We start from the raw sequence: 13,140 nt of genomic DNA, 5'->3' as shown, positions 1-13,140 counted from the left end.
TCAGCCTGACCAGTCCTGGCTGTTTTAGGCATATGGGGAGTGAATCAGCAGGTGCAAGATTCTCTCTCTCACATTCTGCCTTTCAAACACATAAATAAATCATTTAAAAATATGTAAATAAAAGTAAAACATTTCATCTCCATTGTGAGTGGAAATGCAATCTACAGATATAAAGCCATAATTTTTAAATTCTTCACTGTGAATTACTGACCACTTGAGAAGAGAAATGTAGTTTCTAGCACACAGAAAGAGAGTTATTATGCCTTGCATATGACCCATAACTTTAAGGCATCCATGGCAATGATGAAGTTATTAAAGTCTTTCTGACAAAGTAAAGACCATAATAACTCACTGCCACCTTCATCAAAGCAGGTGAGTTATGGAGTAGATGAAGGGTAATTACCATTCAAATAAAGCATGTGGGCAGTTTCTTATTATAAATTTTTATTCTTCATATATAAATTGTCACACCTTGTTAACAAACAATTTAAAGCAGGTTGAATTATGAGATTGAATTATAAAAGAAAATTACTTCATATCTGTTCACTTCTCATCTAAGACATCAAATATAAGCTTTCTGTTACTAGAGCCCAGTGAATGGTACAGTAGTTACTCAGAGCTGTGTTAAGTACAGATTAACCAAAATAGGACTTTCCACAAATATTTTTACAGTGAGGAAGAGCAAAAGAGTTTTCACAGCTGTGACACAATTTTATTTCCTAAATCAAAGAAAATGAATCTATTTTGTGAACAATGATAGTGGCAACATGGAAATATCTACCATGCAGAAATTACTTTATAAATCTCAACTCAAACTTAGAGGACTAAATCAAAACTTAGAGGACTCTTGATTTCTTAGAAGGGGGCTATAAATCAATACCAGATATTCCCAAGGTTACTCTTTTTTCTCTCTGTAAAGCCCACTGATTGGCTGAATGCTTCATTCATTCACCCAAGGGTTGCCTTCCTCTGGGGGAGGGAAGGAACACCAGGAGTACCCAGAATTATGATCTCCTGGCTCACAGCTCCCCAATAGTCTCCTGCCAGGAATAAGGCTGGCTGGTGTCCCAGCCAGACTGAATTGAGACACTTTGGCCATTGAGTGGCATATTCCTATACCTTGTATTGACCCCAGGAAATTTGTCCCAGCCAGGGGCTATTCCTAGAACACAAGAACTCCAAGGAGCACAAGACGGTGGTAACTATATTGACAACATACTGGAACATGCCCAAGTTGGAAGAACAGTGTGGGCTGGCTGGGGGCAGAGGAAGAGGAAGAGGAAGAGGTGCTAGAAAGAAAATCCCAAGAGCTGCATTGGTTCCTCTTCTGCCAGCTCCTCATCTCAACTGAAATAGGTTGAAAAGTGTGTACTGCAAAACTACTCTGATGATCAATAAGATATTTTTTTAAAAAAAGTACATTCCTGCCTGGCCTTTCCGCTGAAATAATGATTTCTAGACTAAGGGATGATTTTAAATGAAATCCAGATCACTGTAGCTCAGAAGCAATGATGAGACGACTAACGCACAGAAGCACAAGACCCTTTGCTGCCTCCAGAGGCGCCGCACTCCTCTAGTGGCAACGGAGGGGTCACATGCGTCTGTCGGGATTCACCATCAGCACCTCCATCATTACTAAGTATAGCCACACCGTGGGAGTCTGCTGCTTTCTAACTTTTGATGTAGAAGCTGTACAACATATTCTTGACCTTTTATACTCCATATCGAAAGAGCAGTAATTTACTTTTTCCTGTTCAGAGTAAATTATTGATTTGCTACTGACTATGCTCAGAATGAAGACGAATGAAATAAGATTTAAAGTTGTGAAGAGTTTAGAGCCTAGTGTTTTCCTGACCCCTGACTTTGAGCTTAAAAAAAAAGTGTGCCTAAATTGAAAAGTCGGTTTTAATTCCTATATCTTTAAAAATTATATTATACTTTTAATGCATTTCTGCATTTTCTACATGAATGGTCCAGAATTTAACTCCAAGACAGACACTGGTTTGTAGCCATTCACGTTCAATGTTCAGAAGTTCACAGAACTAGCAAATCATAATAAAAAGACTCAGAAGTTATTAACAGCAACAAGTTCGAAAACAAGACTAAGAGTGAGAGAAAAGTCTTAACAATATTAGTAATTGCGGGGCTGGCGCTGTGACAGAGTGGGTTGATACCCTAGCCTGAGGTGCCGGCATCCAATATGGGTGCTGGTTCGAGACCTGGCTACTCCTCTTCCAATCTGGCTCTCTGCTGTGGCCTTGGAACGCAGCAGAGGATGGCCCAAGTCCTTGGGCCCCTGCACCCACGTGGTGCTGGAGGAAGCTCCTGGCTCCTAGCTTGGGATCGGCACAGCTCCAGCCGTTGCGGCCAATGGGGAGTGAACCAGCAGATGGAGGACCTCTCTCTCTCTCTCTCTGCCTCTCCTCTCTCTGTGTAACTCTGACTTTCAAATAAATAAACAAATCTTTAAAAAGAAACAATATTAGGAACTGCAAAAATGTTATTGAAAAATATAAGAAGTCACATATGATGATTGCTACTTTAATGACTGTTCCAGATACTAACTCAAAGTCTACAAAACCTTAGGAGATGGGCAATGCTAATTTATCTGTTTTGTGCATCATGAAACAAAGGCACCAAGAGTTGAATAACATGAGTCCACACTCATAGCTTCCAGAGTATGTGGAACTCAGTCTGTCTCCAGAACCCGGGGCTTAATCACGACACAAAGGTGCCTGTTGCAATGCAACATTTCTTACCCACTGCATTTCAAACGGAGCCGAAGATGTTGACCTTTACCCAAATCTACCACCCCTTTCCATTCTGATCATTCATAGCCAGGTAGTTTTAGTAACTGAAAAGTTTTTGTAGATTATGTTAGCAGAATCGTGGCAAAACAAAATGTACTTTTTGTCAATTTACTGTTCCACTCTTGGGTCAAGTGTACATCAAACACGTTTATTTTCCAAGAAATAACTGAGAATGGAAAAAAAAAACTAAGAACAATTTACAGCTATATTCCATAATATTCCATGCAGGCAACACATGGCTAAGGAAGACAGACATGCTAGCCTCCTTGAAAAACCTAAGCATACAACAGACATCAGAGGTGAGGCTCATAAATACCAAAAGTTAATTAATTACTTCTGTCGTGTCTAATTTTCAAGGAAGAATAAAAAGTACCCTGAGAGTTAATACCAGCAATGCCTAAATTTTCCGGAGTGAAGGTGCCAAGAAAACCAGACTCCAGGTTTGCAGGGGGTGGGAGGAGGGGTGAAAAACCAGTGAAAACTGTTTCCAGCCACATACACAGCCTGACCAATGGAGCCTCAGGCAGAAGCAGCCCAGATGCACCAGAGACAGAAAAGTTGACATAACTGGAGTGTAGAGGTCCCCCAGAGAGAAAAAGAGTACCAGATAAGGTGGAGCAAAGGTGGACCTAAATCATGGAGAGTTTTAAACATGATCCAAGAGCAATGAGAACCCAGCCGAGTGGTCCCACAGTGCAGTCTCCATGAGGCTCCATTCGTCTTTCCCTCTGGGTCCTCTGCGGGTGCAGCCCCAGAGACCCCTTTAGACTTTCAGGGAGTAAACCCTCGTAAAAGTAGCTGTAAGGAAAGCAGTTTCTAGACCCTTGGTCTTCGTTTATATGCTTTCCCAAAACTGAACTGCCAGACAATGAGTCTGGAATGTAGAAATTCTCTTTGCCTACTCCAGCTTAATTTTACCACGAAGCTTATCTCATGGTGGCCAAACTTCAAGGGGAAACAAAACCAAAGAAAAGGAAGATTCTAAACTTGGTGCCGTCATTAAAGAAATGAACAAGTCTGATAAATAAATAGTACACTCCTTTGTATCTGAGATAGGTCTTCATCTTTGCTTCTACTAACATTGCAAGTGGATCTAAGCAACAGTCATTTAAAATAATATTTAACTGTATTTGTATAGTATTTGTCCTATATAATATTTGTCCCATGATGTTTGGGACATAATTATGCTAAAAACTATTTGTTGGGGGCCGGTGCCATGGCTCACTTGGTTTATCCTCCGCCTGCAGCGCCGGCATCCCATATGGGCACCGGGTTCTAGTCCCGGTTGCTCCTCTTCCAGTCCAGCTCTCTGCTGTGGCCCGGGAAGGCAGTGGAGGATGGCCCAAGTGCTTGGGCCCCTGCACCCGTGTGGGAGATCAGAAGGAAGCACCTGGCTCCTGGCTTCAGACTGGCACAGCACCGGCCATGGCAGCCATTTGGGGGGTGAACCAACAGAAGGAAGACCTTTCTATCTGTCTCTCTCACTGTCTAACTCTATCTGTCTATATATATATATATATATATAATAAAAACTATTTGTTGTATCTATGAAATTCAAATGTGATTGAGTATCTCCTATAATTCCCTAAGTCTGGCAATCCTAACCACATTTTCATTTTTTTTAAGATTTATTTTATTTATTTGGAAGGCAAGTGAAAGAGATAGATGGAGGGGGAGAGAGAGAGAGAGAAAGAGACCTTCCATCACCTGGTTCACTCCCCAAATGCCTACAGTGGCCAGGACTGGAACAGGCTGAAGCCAGGAGCCCCCCAAGTCCATCCAGGTTTCCCACACTGGTAGCAGGTGCCCTAGCACTTGGCCATTTTCTGCTGCTTTCCCAGGCTCATTAGCAGAGAGCTGGACAGGAAGTGGAGCTACTGGGATTCAAACCAGCTCTCCAGTATGGGATGCAGTTATTTAACCTGCTGTGCCACAACGTCAGGCCCCCAATTTTCATTTTGAACTAGACCCCCATTGATTCTGACCAAGATAACAAATGAAAACATTCCTTTCATTAGGGAAATAGATGAATTGGGCAATACAAAGGCACTCCAAGAAGTTCATGGAAAATGGAATCAAAAGATAAGTTTATTCTGTTGCAAGGAAAGTTTGACATCAAAGCATAGCTTTTTCAAATGACATTTCTTCCATGAACTCTTTGCAGACTCCTTGAATATAAGACACTGGTTAAGATCATACTGAATGGAAAATTGCATTTTGATTTGAGCTTTTCCCCTTCCTATCCTAGCACCTCCCACACAGAAGCACACCCTGAGGTACAATGTTCTTGCTCAGTTTGTATCTTTACAATGGGATAAAAGTGGCGCTGCCCAGTAGGAAATAAACACTTGGAAATGAAGGCCCTTTCCTGTCTCAAATACAAAAACAATATAGAGAGTATAACAGAGAAAAAGAAAACTGTTATTTTTCGGGATCAGTGTTGTGGCACAGTGGGTTAAACTGCTGCCTGCAATGCCAACTTCTCATATCAGAGCTTAGGTTAGAGTCCCAGCTGCTCTATTTCCAATTCAGCTCCCTGCTAATGCACCTGAGAAAGCAGCCAATGATGGCCCAAATGCCTAGGTCCCTGCTACCCAAGTGGAGACCCAGATGGAGTTGCAGGCTCCTGGCTTCGGCCTGGCCCAGCCCTGGCCAGTGCAGCCATTTGTAGAGTGAACCAGCAGGTGGAAGATATCACTCTCTATCTCTCTGTCTGTCTCCGCCCCCCTTTCTCTCTAACACTATGCCTTTCAAATATAAATCAAAATAAATAAATAAACATTTAAAAAAGATTCTTCCCAAAGGCACAGTATCTATATCTACAAAAGATATGACTGGAGAAAAGAAGTCGGCATGTTGCCTGTCACAACATCACTGATATAAAATAAAATTAGAGACAGCAAGTGAGAGTGGACACCAGCCCTTGCACAGGTACACCAGGAAAACAGAACTTCATTGATTCTACCTTTTCTACCACCAGGAAGTTAAGACTCCAATATTGACTTTGGGAATATTTCTAAACCCGTGATGCTATTTTTGTTTTTAAATATAATCTTTTAAAGGTTTGCATCCACTTCTCACTTCTCAATAAATATAACATTTTTTTCTTCATTGACTTACTGAAATAAAGATTGGTGTCTGTTCTCTCTTTGTTTTGTTTAACTGTCAATCAGACATTATTTGTGTCGACTTCAAACTCATTTTACAAAAAAGGATTTCGAAATCTTCTCTCCTTTCTCTAGGGGAAAAACAAAGGGTGAACAGACACAGAAGACGCCTTTATCTATAAACCTTTCGTTTCAGATGTTGATTCCCGCCTGCTATGGACGTCACTCCAGAGTTTCCACTGGACCACGCTACAGAGATGAAAGCAGCTTTCACAGCCTAGAGAGAGCAAGTTCGTCTCTGGCATAAATGTTGCAGAAGTGTGAGGGATGAGTTAATCTTGGAAGACAATAAAATGTGTTCTCAAAGTGTTCAGGTTTGAAATTCTGCAAATGCTGAGCCTCTGATAACATCACTTTCACAAGCAGGATCTAATGCCAATCTATCCATCCCAGACTCAATGCTTACGGCTTGAAGCAAGCCGATTGTGTAAGGAAGTAGTGGCAAGAGCTGGATTTGGGCAATTGAGGGCCTGGCTTCAGATCCCAGCCCAGCCACCTATGCTTATGACCGTGGCAAGTTTCTTAAGCTCTTGGGATCTCACCTACTGCAGGGGATGATAATAAGAATATCTGCTTATACGGTGGAAGAATCACTACGTTCCTAAAGTTGTATTTATGAAATGCATGAAGTTTGTATACCTTAAATAAAAGGCTTCTGGGAGAAAAAATAAATAAAGAGAAACATCTTACAAAAATAGTATCTGGCCGGTGCCGTGGCTCAATAGGCTAATCCTCCGCCTGCAGTGCCGGCACACCGGGTTCTAGTCCCGGTTGGGGCACCGGATTCTGTCCCGGTTGCCCCTCTTCCAGGCCAGCTCTCTGCTGTGGCCAGGGAGTGCAGTGAAAGACGGCCCAAGTACTTGGGTCCTGCACCTGCATGGGAGACCAGGAGAAGCACTTGGTTCCTGCCGGATCAGTGCGGTGCGCCGGCCACAGCGCACTGGCCGCAGCGGCCACTGGAGGGTAAACCAATGGCAAAAGGAAGACCTTTCTCTCTGTCTCTCTCTCTCACTGTCCACTCTGCCTGTCAAAAAAAAAAAAAAAATAGTATCTGCTTACAACAATGGCTAGGCCACAAGAAGCAGCATGGACAAGTCTGCTTCAACGGGTTTATGAAATTGTGTATTGTAGCCGGTGCCGCGGCTCACTAGGCTAATCCTCCGCCTTGCGGCGCCGGTCGGGGCGCCGGATTCTGTCCCGGTTGCCCCTCTTCCAGGCCAGCTCTCTGCTGTGGCCGGGGAGTGCAGTGGAGGATGGCCCAAGTACTTGGGCCCTGCACCCCATGGGAGACCAGGATAAGTACCTGGCTCCTGCCTTTGGATCAGCACGGTGCGCTGGCTGCAGTGCGCCGCCCGCGGCGGCCATTGGAGGGTAAACCAATGGCAAAAGGAAGACCTTTCTCTCTGTCTCTCTCTCTCACTGTCCACTCTGCCTGTCCAAAAAAAAAAAAAAAAAAAAAAAAGAAAGAAAGAAAAGAAAAGAAATTCTGTATTGTGAAAAAGATGCTGATGGACTTCAAAAAAAAAGTTTGCACCAAAATGAACTTATCTTTTCATTCCTTTTTTCCATGGACTTTTTGATGCACCTCATATTATTGTTACATTAGATTAAAAATAGACCTATGTTCTATGTTTGCAAGTCCCTGTGTACAACAGCTAACCTCCATACCTATTTTTCCAGGCATGCATAACAAAGATCAAGGTTTTAAAGACAAACGTTATTTTTTCCTTCTATTGCCTATCAATACGTGAAGCTTGCAGAAGGCTGAAAGTATTTTTACAAATGTAGCAAGGCTGAAAACATTGGCATGCAGGACAAGGAGCAGCGGAGAGGCCATCCAATTCATGAACTAAAGTCCTACTTCAGAGCTAAGCCGTGACTTCGTGTTAGCATTTAGTTTTTTTTTCTTCTCATCTATAAAATGCAAAGGTACCCACTGAATTTCTAATATGTCTTGCAGAGGGAAAATTCTGACTCTGTAACCTTTAACATTAACGTCAAACTTGTCAGAAAGGAATTCAATGAACTCTTAACTTACAGAAGGACCTTCTTGGGGCAATCTTTCTTGAAATTCTAGTTCCTTATGCTCTCATACTACAAAGTTAATCACCCTATACTACACATATTTCCCATGCCCTCTAAGGCCATGCAATGAAACAATCTTGAAAACCAGAACAACAAAAACAAGTAATTATCAAAAGCTTCCCTTACTAGCTGAGCCTGGCAGAAAAGCTAATAATACCTATTAGTACAGTATACAGTGTTTTACCCATAACAGCAAATATTGTATCATTCTAATCACATATTTTTGGAGCTGGTAGAGAACTCAGAGTACTGCTTCTGACCCCTGGGCAATCTTACCCCCCAGGAAACATTTGGCAATGTCTGCAGGGATTTTTCATTATCACAGCTCAGGAAGTGCACTGGCAACCAGCAGGTAGCAGCCAAGGATGCTGCTAACCTTCCTCCAATGTACAGGACGACCTCCTGCACCAAAGAGGTTCCTGACCCCAGATGTTAAAAGTATTCAGGTTGAAAAGCTGCCATACAGGACTGATTTTTCATGAGGGGCAAGACTGCTCCTAATGTATGATTAAGAGATCAGGCTGTTGGCGTTGGTGCAAGGAGAGGGCTGCTGGCTGTAGGACGCACAGGTCCAGTCCAAAGTCACATCACGCAATGTACAGGACAACTGCTCTGAATGAAATTCTGCACCACACGCCATCAACCTTCAGGGGTCCCACCAGTCCTACAGGCAACCCCAATTCCACTGCACATACAAAATCATTTTTGCATGATTTAAAAACCCTGTCTTCAGCAACGAAATTACTCCATGCAGCAAAAGAACACAGTATTTTGCGGAACAACATGAGTTGTTCATCATTTTGGAAAAAAAAATCACATCACCACAATGCCACTGGTCCTATTCATGTTGCCAATATAACAAAGACACATTACTCTGTATGTGTACCTGTGACATACACTTGTACTCCAATAGAACACACACGCTTCTGGACGCTTATATCTTCTACTGTAATCTTAATTGAGCATTTACATATGGAAATACCTATTATCTCATTACAAACTACATGTATTGCTTTTTTAAATTAGGTATTATATGAGTATATATTTTTAAATTATGCCTGTAGGTGTTTTATATTATATATGAATTTCATTTTATGGTGGCAAAGCAGCACTGCAAAACATGGGCTTTTTTTTTTTAAAGATTTATCTACATATTTATTTGAAAGTCAGAGCTACACAGAGAGAGAGAGAAAAGGTGCGAGAGATTGAGATCTTCCATGTTCACGGCCCAAATGGCCACATTGGCCAGGGCTGGGCCAGATCGAAGTCAGGAACCAGGAGCTTCCTCCATGTCTCCCATATGGGTGGCAGGTGCCCAGTACTCAGGATATCTTCTGCTGCTTTTCCAGGTCATTAGCAGGGAGCTGGATGGGAAGTGGAGCAGCTGGAGCAAGAACTGGGGCCTTTATGGGATGTGAGCATCACAGGTGGCAGCACTATCTGGTACATCACAATGCCAGGTCCAAAACGTATGTTATTAAAGAAAGGGGGCATGGAATCAAACAGGTTTGAGAACCTTTGCATTACACATGGTCTCAGTCAAATCCTTTCACTTTATAGAAGTCAAGTTGGAGGCCCAAAGAAGAGCCATTAGGTCTCCTAAGAGCAAGTTGAGGGACATTTCCACACCTGGTGGTCTCTTTCTATTTTGCTGCTACATGCTCTAAATAGGTCTCTGGATAAGAGGGGCTTCCTAGAGCCAGTGTTGTGGTATAGCAGGTAAGGCCACCGCCTGCAACACTGGCATCCCATATGGCCATACGGGTGCTGGTTCAAAACCTGGCTACTCAATTTCCAATCCAGATCCCTGCTAATGTGCCTGGGAAAACAGAGAAAGATGGCCCAGATGCTTGGGCCCCTGCACCCATGTAGGAGGTCCAGAAGAAATTCCTGGTCTTGGCTTCAGTCTGGCCCAGCCCTGGCTGTTGCAGCCATTTCAGGAGTGAACTAACAGATGGAAGATTCTCATTCTCTCTCTCTCTCCCCCTCTCTTTCTCCTCCCCAACCCATAACTATGCTTTTCAAATAAATAAGAAGAAATCTAAAAAAAAAAGGGGGGGGGTGACGCCAGACTCAAATCATACAATCTTCCTTCCAAACACACAACACTAACCTGACCTGCCCAGCGTCCACATGGGGACATTTCCATGGGAACCACACAAGGACAAACTCAGAAAACTCTGCACCAACCTCCCAGGAAACTACTGGCTGTTTCTGTATGCAATCTTTTATGTGCAAACAAACGAAATGAAAATGAGGATGACTCATTTCAGAGGTTTCTAATTTGGCAAAATTAAATTACCACAGGTCTGAAGTTTCCTGTGGAACAAAATGCCACAGCCCAGGCTTGGGACGGAAAACAATAACAACCGCCCACTTCCGCAGTCCCACAACTCATTTTATCTGTTCAGATGGGGTCCAGTTTTCATCTCACGCTAAATGCCAGGGAGACCAAATGCCAGTTCTTGTTACTCTGATTCCTTAATATGATTTTTGGTAATATTGCAACCTCCTTCCTGAAACCTTAATTTTCTCTCTTGTTTGCTTGTTAGGCAAATGTTAATTGAGTGCTTCTCGTTTAAAACACAGTACAGAATGCTTTAGGGAATTATAAAGCAGTAGACAAACTGTCTGTCTTTGACAATGTTACTACCTAAGAGAGGAGCCAGAACCAATATAAACATAAAAACACAGCACAAGGCAAAACGAAGGAGACTGGAGAGGAGAAATATGTGAGGAAGAAAGGGAACACAAACCAAATCTCAAGAAAAATACACACGTGGGAGGTGAGCACAAGGCAATTCGCTCATCTCCTCTGAGTTTTCTGTGCACGAACAGTGCCACTGGAGTGGGGGTCCCAGCGGTGCTTCCGTGATACCCAGCCTGCTGACCCCAAGGTGGCACAACGCCACTCCAATGTGAAGTCACCGTCACCGGGAACAGGGTTCTGCCTGCAGGAGAAATGACTGTAGGTCTCTCAAGGGCAGACAGGAATTCAGCACGGGGCCTTTCATTTACAGAAACACAGAGGGAAAGTAAACAGAGCCATTCCCTATGAATCCCTCCTCAAGCAAAACAGCTTTTCCCTCTGCTTTTGCTCATTCCTAAAAATGGACAAAGATAACATCAATGTCCTTGCAGGGAAAATTTGGAAAGAGTTTAAGTCAATAGGCTCTCTACTGGGGTGGGGCTTGGGACGTAAAATAAATACAATACCTCCACTTAGTAACACAGGTCCCAGGAATCAATGGCACCACACTCACGGTTCCTCAAGTACTCAAACATAAATCACTTACATCTTAGCTGAAGGGCTGTTTCCTTACCATGCATTTTCCCTATGGATTCCTTCCAAGAAGAAAGACCTCACTTGGGCTGATAACTCTACCTCTCAAATAAATAAATAAAAAATCTTTTTTAAAAAAAGCTGCAAAAAAAGAAAGAAAGAAAAGAAAATGTTTTAAGATAGTAAGTTTTGCTATGTGTTTTTGGCCATAATTTGTTATAAAGTTTTAAAATTAGACAAAAAATCTTAAAGGAACAGAATTCTTCACATTATACCAAACTACCCATACTGTAGACAGAGAATAGTGTCATACTAACAATTTGCTTTACCAATTTTTTTCAAGCCATGCTTCACTCAGCTAAATGTTTCAGAGTCCAATATATGAGATATTTTAGGGACTGGCGCTGTGGCGCAGTGGGTTAACGCCCTGGCCTGAAGTGCCAGCATCCCAGATGGGCTCTGGTTCTAGTCCTGGCTGCTCCTCTTCCAATCCAGCTCTCTGCTGTGGCCTGGGATAGCAGTAGAAGATGGTCCAAGTCCTTGGGAACCTGCACCCGCGTGGGAGACCAGGAAGAAGCTCCTGGCTCTTGGCTTCGGATTGGCGCAGCCAGCCATTGCAGCCATCTGGGGAGGGAACCATCGGATGGAAGACCTTTCTCTCTCTCTCTGCCTCTCTTTTTTCGGTGTAACTCTTGACTTTCGAATAAATAAATAAATCTTTTTTTAAAAAAAAGAGGTATTTTAAATCAGTGAGGAAAATATGATTACTCAGTTTATGATGAACCAATCTGTAAAACCTTTAGGAAAATGCACAGTAAAATACTTATATCATGACATAGGAGGGTACTCCAGAAGTTTGTGGAAAATGATATTAAAAGAAAAATATATTTTTTGAAATTAATGCATACAAAAGATCTTCAAAAAGTTCATGGAAAAATATATTAAAATTTATGCATGAGTTTCTAATTGTTTTGCACTAAAATAAACCCATCCTTCAAAAACTTAATAGAAAAATGAATTAAAATTTATGCAAGAGTATCTAATTGTTTTGCCCTAAAATAAGCCTATCTTAATTTTTTCATGAGCTTTCTAAAGTACTCTCAAAATAAAATTCATCTCAAAAAACAGTTAAGTATAAAATGCTACACTATAAGGTCCAGCACTGTGGCACAGTGGGTTAAATCCCTGGCCTACAGTGCTGGCATCCCATAAGGGCAATGGTTCAAGTCCCAGTGGCTCTACTTCCAATCCAGCTCCCTGCTAATGTGCCTGGGAAGGCAGCAGAGGATGCCTCAAGTCCTTGGGCCCCTGTACCTGTGTGGAAGACCCAGAAGAAGCTCCTGGCTCCTGGCTTCAGGTCAGCTCGGCTCTGGCCATTGCAGCCACTTGGTGATAAAAGATCTCTGTCTCTACTTCTCTCTGTAACTCTTTCAAAATGAGTGAAATAAATCTTTAAAAATTTCATAAAAAAAAAAAAAAGAAAACAAAAAATGCTACACTATAAATAAAGAACAAAAGTATAGGTAAATAGTACCAGAAAATATTTTTGTTAAAGTAAAAATAAGGGGTGAGCAATGGGTAGTGGTTAAGATGTTGCTTGGGACACTACACCACCTATCAGAGTGCCTGCATTCAAGTTCCAAATCCAATTACAGCTTCCTGATAATGGGCACCTTGGGAGGCAGCAGGCAATGGTTACAGGGGTGGGCCTCTGTCACCCATGTGGGAGACCCAGATTGAGTTCTGGGTTACTGGCTTTCATCTGGACCAGTCCCAGCTGTTTTAGGCATTTAGG

General features: G+C 42.4%; 1 protein-coding gene across 5 annotated transcripts in view; it reads right to left on the bottom strand.

The window, feature by feature from the left end:
* The window catches only part of PAM (peptidylglycine alpha-amidating monooxygenase), a 342,095-nt gene that overhangs the window by 306,953 nt on the left and 22,002 nt on the right, over window positions 1-13,140 (bottom strand). The gene's annotated exons all lie outside the window — the stretch shown is intronic.

The sequence above is a fragment of the Oryctolagus cuniculus genome, chromosome 14 (assembly GCF_051225735.1).
Source record: "Oryctolagus cuniculus isolate XC-2025 breed Fujian yellow rabbit chromosome 14, ASM5122573v1, whole genome shotgun sequence".
Taxonomy (NCBI): domain Eukaryota; kingdom Metazoa; phylum Chordata; class Mammalia; order Lagomorpha; family Leporidae; genus Oryctolagus; species Oryctolagus cuniculus.
The sequence above is the reverse complement of the archived record's forward strand: the minus strand, read 5'-3'. Positions and strand labels throughout refer to the sequence as shown.